Source organism: Etheostoma spectabile, chromosome 19, assembly GCF_008692095.1.
Source record: "Etheostoma spectabile isolate EspeVRDwgs_2016 chromosome 19, UIUC_Espe_1.0, whole genome shotgun sequence".
Classification (NCBI taxonomy): domain Eukaryota; kingdom Metazoa; phylum Chordata; class Actinopteri; order Perciformes; family Percidae; genus Etheostoma; species Etheostoma spectabile.
Genome location: NC_045751.1, coordinates 13,359,116 through 13,368,523, shown reverse-complemented (window position 1 = coordinate 13,368,523; position 9,408 = coordinate 13,359,116).

The following is a 9,408-nucleotide window of genomic DNA, read 5'->3' as shown; positions in this document are numbered from 1 at the left end:
CACACACACACACACACACACACACACACACACACACTCTATCTCTCACACACACACACACTAGATCCCTGGCAGGTGATAGATCGGGTGGTGAAAGGCATGGAGATTCATCAGATGAGACTGTTAATGAGTAACCCAGCTGTTTCAGGTTGTTTGCTGCCCAGTGGCTGGAAAATTGGAACAATATACATGCAAACAGGGAGGTAATGGCTGTGGTGCCAGGCACGCGGACCACAAGGAGATGCAGGTCTCCAACAAGGATTGGACAATAACATCAACAATAATGGCTGGTTTACCAGGGTTTGGTCTAAAAGCTAAAAGGCGTTTTATGTTAGGTATTTATGGCCATATTTTCTACAGTCCTTGAAATGTATGATCTTCAGACAACCATGGCTATTATACATACCCATTGTTCTATTCTATATTTATGTGTCTTGATGTTTGCATTACTTGCTTTTATTGTTTGTTCTTTTAGATTAGTTTTTGGGGGCTTTTCCCTTTATTTAACAGCAGATAGACAGGAAAGGGGGAGAGAAAGAGAGGGGATGACACGCAGCAAAGGGCCACAGGTCAGATTCGAACCCGGGCCGCTGCAGGACTCAGCCAACATGGGGTGCACGCTCTTACTGGGTGAGCTAGAGGTCGCCCCTACTTGCTTTCATTGTTGACTTCATTTCCTCTTACTATGTTAAAGGTATGCACCAAAACACCAAAGCAAATTCCTTGTATGTAAAACCTACTTGGCAATAAACCGGATTCCGAGTCAGATTTTTTAAATCATTTCAGCATAGTGATCATGTGAAGTCTGAGATTAGGTGAAAAACATTTTTCATGGCCCTGAGCTGTCTGGGTCTCTCTCTGGTCAGATGCGACAGAAGCCAATTAACAGAGAGATGAAAGAAGATGGATTACTGCTAGTTTAAACCAAAAATGACACAATAACACACTCTCTCAGAAAAGACCTGGGAGAAGAACTAAACCGATATAAACTGGGCCAGAGTCATCTCACTAAAGCACAGAGCTGTCAGTACATGTGTGTTGCCTTTTACCTTAGCATACAGTATGTATGTTAATGACGTTCACAAAAAAACAATAAAAGCAATAATGTAAATACAAAAGCCTACCAATAAGGGCGTCAGATCAGAAAATGTATTTTGTCATCTAATTTGGAGGATTTGCTTTCAATGAAGTGATGCTTTTAATGTCCCATACCATTTACTTATCAATTAAAATTGTGTTCTCTTAAACAGAAACCATCTGAATTAGGACAAACACTAAGGCAAAGGATATGAGGAGGCAACTAATGAAGTGTTTGATATGGGAAATCCGATCATAATTCAATGCAAACAGCTGTTAATCACTTGCATGTTTAACGTTTGCTTATCCATTACAAAAGTCTGATGAAAGGCTCAGAGCTATTGTTTAACTGTGATGGTTTTATTGGGACGAGATAAGTTGTTGTCCTGTCATGTCCAGAATCTGGTTCCGGTATTCTCCTCTTAAAGCATGTAACTGAGTCTCTGCACATTGTTGTCCTGGTTACAGTAAATTCAATTCTACACCTGTATCAGCCTATTCAGGTTCTCGATGAACAGGTTGCAGATTTGCACACGCTGTGAAATCAATCCTGCCTGTAATTTGATTGTGTCCGAGAGAAGGAGAACAGAGCGCTTAGTCCGGAGTGTTGGCTTTGGCCGAAAAACAAGGGTCCCAAGTTCAAACCAACAAAAAGGATCCTATCAGGAGGAGGAGAAAGAGGAGAAGGAGCAGCCATTGTATCATAACCAAAAAACAGTTCCTATTTATCTTAGTGAACACAGTGTAGCATATTTTAATGACAACTCAGTATTAGGTGGCACAGACCCAAAAAAACACTTATCCTCATCACTTAAATAATGTAGCTTCAAGTACTGATTAATTCACAATAAGATAGATAAACAAGTCAGTGTATGCACTGTAGACAAATGTTTGTTGTGTGACAAACCTATGTTCTGCATGTTATTAGACACAGCAGCACTTTGCTTTGCATGTTAACACTAAATAAGGAGCGGGGCGATGACACCAGTGTGTTTTCCAAGAAGTTGTCTTCCTGTCCTGAGTAAGCACATGCTCATTCAGAGGCATGTGGGTTCATATTGTGAAATACTGTTTTGTTCTTATCCATCTGTATATCTATAAGCATTTATTTACAGAAACATAAGATGGGGTTGCACATACCGTAGGTCTGATTATTAAATAATCACCTGATCACGATTATTTGACCTGATTGCGATTATTTTTCATTATCATTGGATTCCACAATCAAGGGGATTTAAAGCCAATGTCATAAGTATCGCAACAAATCAAAAATAAAATTAGGTGTGTACTGTATTTATCAGCTGGGTAAATACAGTGTCTACCTAAGCACAAGGTTTAAATATCAGGAAAAAAGACCTGGCTGAGCTTGGCTGTCTAGATCTTACTGCTGTTGGACGGGTTTTTCTCTTTCAGCTCATATGAGAACATATTTGTTGCTTTCCGAAGCAGCATGTGGACAGAGAGGTGCACATAACGGCTCTCTTGATTTATAGGAGATAGTGACACTGGTTGCGTTTAGAGCAAACAGGTGCTGGTGTCTTTCTGTTACCTTAGGTTGGCCCACACAACAGTTAGCTATTTAGCTATTTAAAATAAATCTTTATGTAGGCTATATGTAGAGCAAGCCAAACAGAACAGCACCACCACTGTGTGGCATAACATGAACAGGAAAAAGACAAAATTGTTAATCACAATTATTTGTATTAATTGTCAACTAAAATTTCATTATTGTGACAGTTGCACAAAAGAGGGAAGACGTGGAAAGTTGGAGACAGAGAGAGAGAGATGGAGATGTGACAGAAGGAGTGTGCGGAGAGAGAAAAAGGTCAGGGGGAGTACATGTTTTGAAGAAGTTTGAGGGAATTCTTGAATTTAACATGAGAGTTGCAGAAAACACTGAGGGGTAAAGAGAGGAGAAAGAAGCACTATACTATAAAACGGGGTTGAAGGGCTAGAGGAGGAAAAGAAGGAGGAGGAGAGAAGTGGTGAAGGGGGCATATGAGCATGGGAGTAGAGATGGTAACTTGAGCCTCGTGTTTACCATGTCTCCAGAAACATATGAGTTCTGGGACAATGTGTCCGAGAACACTTGCTGAGACCACAGCCCCAAAAAAGGGGTAGCTGATTTTAGGGTGAAGAGAAAATCTATAAAGTATGAACAGGAAATAAAACTGAATTTTATTATTGAGTGATGTGGCGGGTGATTTGTAATAGCTGCTATTGTTGTGTTGTACATGTATAATGATACATTTTTGAATCACGCAAAGTTATCTTATTTTGAAATTAAGCTTCTTCTTTGAAGATTGAATTTAGTTTGAAACAATGTTTTTATTCATTTTCATTGCAAATACAATTTTTAATAACCTTGCATGTCAGCTGGATTCTCACGCTATCCCTCAATCACACTAGAATCGTGGGATGAAGGAGCTACTGGCAGCTATGGGCGTGGTGTAGGTGTGTGTGACGGCCGCGACTGTTTGTTCAAAACAACAATGTTATTGATTGGATTGTTCATCCAATCTCCTGCCAGGCTTTTTTTTTTACTGCCCTATCCCGGACAGTTTCCAATGACGGCTTCTCAGGGACCGTCCACACGAACACGCTGTTTGGTGCAAACGCACATCTTTTGCATCGTTTTGGCCGATTGTCCAGACAAATCCTGTAAACACAATGCCTAAAAACGCACTTTTGTAAAACCTGGTCCCAGGGGAAAAAAATTGAAGACTGCGTCTTTGCGACTTAGTTTAGATGGCGAAGCCGCATACTTGCGTATCGATGATGTCATCGCCACACCTTTTGACCTGTAGCCTTCAACCTCTTAACCCGGGACGACGTCTCATTACAACGACAAACAACTACTTGAATTTATGTAGCAGAAACAGCGCCACCTATAGGCCTGGAACATGAAGTAGCGTGTCGAGTCATTTACAAATAGATCCGTTTGGATTTAAATATTCTTGACAAGATGCCAGGGAAGACTGAGAAGATGGTTTAGATGGTAGTTAGTCAGGTTAATAGCATGGGCCGGATCCAAATCACGAGGAAGATACACAAATTGTTTTTCACTTTCTTTAAAATTGTGAGATATGGCATGGCCTCAGTGGAGTTTGTAGGCTCTCAATGAACAAACTCTAAACTTACTTTTAGCTGAATCAATCAATATTTTCATATAAACAACAGATGCATTGACAACGTGTAACTTTTTATCTGCTACTTTTCATTATGCCATTGTTATTGTTTATTTCTTTGCTTGTTGGGAAATGCACTTCTCATGTACTCGTACGTATCCCGACAAACTTCTTTTGGTCAGTCACTTGCTATGGATAAAACCTTTTGTAAATGAATGTTGGAACTGAATCACACATGTTCATGATTTTACCTCTCCTCGTGTGCCTCAAAACTCAAGCCCGTCCAAACTTGTCTGACTCTCCTCACATCGCTCACCGAGTGCAAACAGCTGACGCACTTCATGTTTCTCATCCGGCTCTTTGTTTACCCAGATCCTTAATATAACTGTTTACTTTTAGAATCGTTATTCCTATCACTGCAAGGCCAAGATTGCTATTTTATGCAAATGTTATGGAAACAATTTTCAGTTTAGTAAGTACCTTAACAGAAGATATAGACAAAAAGAAATTTCTGTGCCTAGATTTATATAAATTCTGTGTATCTTATTCCTCTTTCCCCATATAACACTACCAGCAGACATCCCTGAAGAATAACAAGGGATTTGGCATGTACAATAATTCTGATCAGCTGAGCGAGCGGCTGAGTGTGTTTGTGTTCTTTAAGATTCTTTCTCTCCTCAGGGTGAGGAGGAGTGAGAACGACTTGTACAGATAAAAACGATCGGGGTGTTATTCACAATGCAGCGCAGAGTATCCTCTTTTTCACGAGTGTGTGTGTGTGCAATTCCCTTATTTCTTCCCCTCTACCCACCTCGGTCGAGCCCCTCTCTGACTGTCAGCACTTCTTAGACGGGGCTGTTTTCGTGGAAGTCTGGCTGAATCCAGTTCACACTGCTTCAAATAATGACCTCCTCATCTTACTCTCTCCCACTCCTCCCAGCCTTCCTCCTCCATCTAGCTCAAGATCTCTCTCCCCGCTTATTGTTTATTGCTCTTCTTTAACTTCTCTCTCCTTTCTTTTGCCTTTTCCTGCTTCCTCTCATGGATAACTAAGAAATAAGAAAGATAGAGACTATTTAGAAATGTATTGTGAAATGCTTTTTGTCTAGATGTACGATCTGTCCAGATGTGTGTGTCCAGATATCAAGGCAGAGCTTGCGGCTGCCCTGCTGCCCCAGACTCTCAGGGGGCCACAAATACTGTCTGTGTGGCCATTATTTTGAGGAAATTTAATTAGTCACAAATTTGTTTGGTTGTTGCTTACATGGAGCATGTTTGGTGCAGCAGTAGTAAAAAAGTAAGACAGTTTGGATTCTTTTGGTGAATGTTTCAACAAATGGACTTACAAATTTGCTGACATGCCTCTGGAGTAAAGCCTTCATCAGAGAATATGTGACAGCAGTGATCTCTCTTTTTAAAGGACACGTTATAGACTAGCTGAGGAAGATTGTGTGATGCTCTTAGAAGGCACATTTCACAGTATAGGTTGAGATTAAAAAGGGACTGTTGGAATGATGACTGCCTGCATTTATTTGCTTTTGTGTGTGTTGATCGTGTGCGAGTGTGCGTGTGAGTGTGTGTGTGTATGTATGTTTGTGTTCACTATATGATCTATCACTCTTATGAAGGTGTAGAATCTGGCACATTTCTTTTTTGTGGACCTTTCCCACGATGGTGCTTCCCTTCGGTCTCTAACATACTCAGCCATCGTGGTGTGTGTGTTTTTGTGTACATATGTGCATTTATCTTCTACGAATACACAATCACCCAGGAGCTAAGGACGTAGCTGCCTAAAGTTACAAGGTTTGTTTTTGGATCCTACTTTCAATTGTTTTTATGCTAGCAGAAACCCGAGAAAAAACGGAAAGCTGCTTCCCAGACAAGTGAGTTTAAGAGCCAGTCTGTTGCATTAGCTCTGCCTATACATGCTCTTTTGCCACATGTGATTTTTCCTGGGAATGTTGCCACAGAAACCCAGTAATACTGCAAATGCAAGCAAGAGTACCGCATTCATCAGTGGTCCATAGCTTCACTCACCATTGTGTTACCTCATTCCACAATTAATAGTGATTTAGCATATATTTATTTAAAGGGGACGTATCATGAAAACCTCACTCAACCTTTCAGTACTTGTGCACATTCAGTACATTTAGGTATCTGGAGTGCCTACTAACCCACAAACTGTGAATTAACACAACCCAGTCAGTTTTGTGTGGGCTGTCTAGATAAGAATACATGCATGAAAAATGAAAACAAGCAATTCAGATTTGGCTCCTCTTCCTACAACACATGCAGACTCATAAGAATATAATGCCCCCCATCTGAGTATCTCCACCCACAGCTTGAGAACGACCTTCAGACGGAGAGTGAATACAGGTATATTCAGACACACACCATGAGGTTGTCGTGGTATGTTTTTTGAACATTAAAGCATGTAAACATGTTCTAGTAGAAACCCAAAATAGAAGTATGAATGTGAAAATGAGGTAATCTGGGACCCTTAAATAAAAATCTCTGAGACCATTATTTTAAGTGCCCTTAGGCAAAACACATAACTCATATTCTCTTCAGTGACCTCATGGAATCCCAAATGTGCGGCTGCGTGAATGTGAGTCAGAGCACCAATGAAAATGAAGGTTAATGAACATGTTTGCATGCAAACGTGCCTGAGTTCCTGTTGTAAATGGTAATATCTTCACGTTTACATGTCTCAAAGAACGACGGTCACTGATTGGATTTTTGTGGATGCAGCACAATTTGTGGAGACAAAATATGACATGAGGCAGAAATGACTTATTCTATTGTTCACTATTTATAAAATCTGAAATTGAAAGACTTTGTGTATTGATTGATCGTAGCCGTGGTGGCTAACAAAACCAGACAGGTTCTGAGTGATGTGCACCTATAGATTGTGATGTGTGAGGTTATTCAGTAAAGGGCGATAGATTTGTGAGTGTGTACGGTCGATTTTCTACCTCAAGGACGTCACTTTCTTGCAGGCTGGTTGGATTTATAAAATATTTATGCTGTGTGTGAGTGCAGCCCAGACTATAAATAGTTTCCGCTGAACAAAAAGCCGTTTGTTTTATCACTGCCATCTGACACAGCTTAATATCTAACCCACAAACACACACACACACACACACACACACACACACACACACACACACACACACACACACACACACACACACACACACACACACACATACAGATAAATTCATACTGACAAACTGGATGCATGCTGCATTCTGATCATTCTGATCCGCATTCTGCATGCAGATGTATTGATATTCTGGATGTGCACACACACCCGACATGCTGCAGTCTGTCTGTGTGCCCGACTTGACCATTAACATCTGTCTGTTGAGATTTATTAAAAAAGTCATTTGTCCCCACAGGGCAATTGAGCAATGAAACAAAAAAATATAAAAGAGGAAGCAAATAAATAAAGTGAAAAGTTCTGAATATTACTTGAACCCGGCCCAGGTCTCTGGTTGGGTGTTGGACACAAGGAACCTTTGATAGATTATCACATTCCCCATATTTTTTCATTAATGAGTTTCCATACTTTATCTGATAAAGATACTCAACTCTGCAGGAAACAGTGATATTGCAGGAAATTAGTGCGCAGCCACTGGCATGCAGAGCCCTAACTCTTGCAAAACAGGGCTTTGACAAGCTGCTGAGTTGATGTATTAAACTACCAACCAGAGCAAAACGTGATGTCTGGTGTTTAGCAGAAGTGATGCTGTCATGCATAATGGGTAGCCTGCTTTATTTGACCTAAGTGCACTCCTGTTAATAGGCCTATTTTTAGGGGCACTCAGCATTCCATACTTCAGTAATGTTGGAGGAATGGAGACATATTTATAAGAATTGTCAAAACTGATGCGTGAAATTCGGTTTTTTAGTTTATTTACACAGGTGAATAATTGGATTACTCTTTCCTTGTTATCTAGGTCCAGCCTCACGCATTTATATTAGTGCGGCATCTAGCGGCCACAGCGAGTCATAGCATCCTCTACACATTTGTGTTGTATTGACATGCAGCCGCCTGCAGTGGGCAATGTAACATAACTGTATCAATGTATGGGTTGACTATACTCTTTAAGACTCATTGGTAAGTGAGCGTTTAAATTTAGTTTTTATACTGTTAATAGACGTGGATTAAATTACCACAGGGCAAGGTTTCTCATTTGTAGCTCATTTTAGTTACCAGTTAAACCAGTATTGTAGAGTTTACATTAACGTTAGCCTGGCTGGCGCTGCTAAGCTAATTAATGAGAACTAGCTAATTGAAACCGTTAAACTAGCTAAATGCTAGCTAGCGGTCTCGTTAAACATGTGAAAGTTTTATTGTTCCTGGTCTGTAGCGGCCCTTTTTGGTTGTTTTAGACGCTCTTGAACATTTATAAATGCCTTTAGGCCTACATACAATTGAAAGTATACTTTCAATTGTATGTAGGCCTAAAGGCATTTATATTATACTACCCTTTTAGTCTAAGTTACCCTGCAAGGGCAATTCCAGTTGTTGTTGTTGTTTTTTTTATCAGTGTTAAGCTGGCAACTGACGAAATTAGTTTGGGCTGTTACCAAAGCAAGGACATTAATAACTACATGTAAAGCATATCTACTATGAACATAAATGTATCACTAAAGTAGTGTTTCAATATCTTGAACGTCGTTTGACAAAAGGAATTCTTAATGACTTAGAAGAGCTCACCTGTGCGTCTTGTTGCAGTGCTTCATGAGAAATGAAGGTCATTGAAGGTTGTAGTTGTGTAGGTTATGTAAAAAAAAAAATTGAATATTTGGAAAAATTGAATATCTTTATTGATTAACCTGTCTGTTTATTTTTCTACTTAATGATATAGCTCATTAAACCTCATAAAATCGTGAAAAATTTCCATCACTGTTTCCCTGAAAGCCTTGGTAACATCATCAAACGACTTGTGTTGTCTGCCCAGCAGCCCAAAACCCAAATACAGTACAGTGTTACAGTATGTATAAATTTACTTAGTAATAAAATGGAAAGGGAAACTTGTTGGAGTATACTTATGAAACAAACAACCAATTAACTCAACATAAGACTCATATAAAAGTCCACATTTACTAAACTCAACTGGCTGTACAATGGTTATGTGCAGTTCAAAGTAGTTTTTTTCTCAGCTCACTATATATATATATATATATATATATA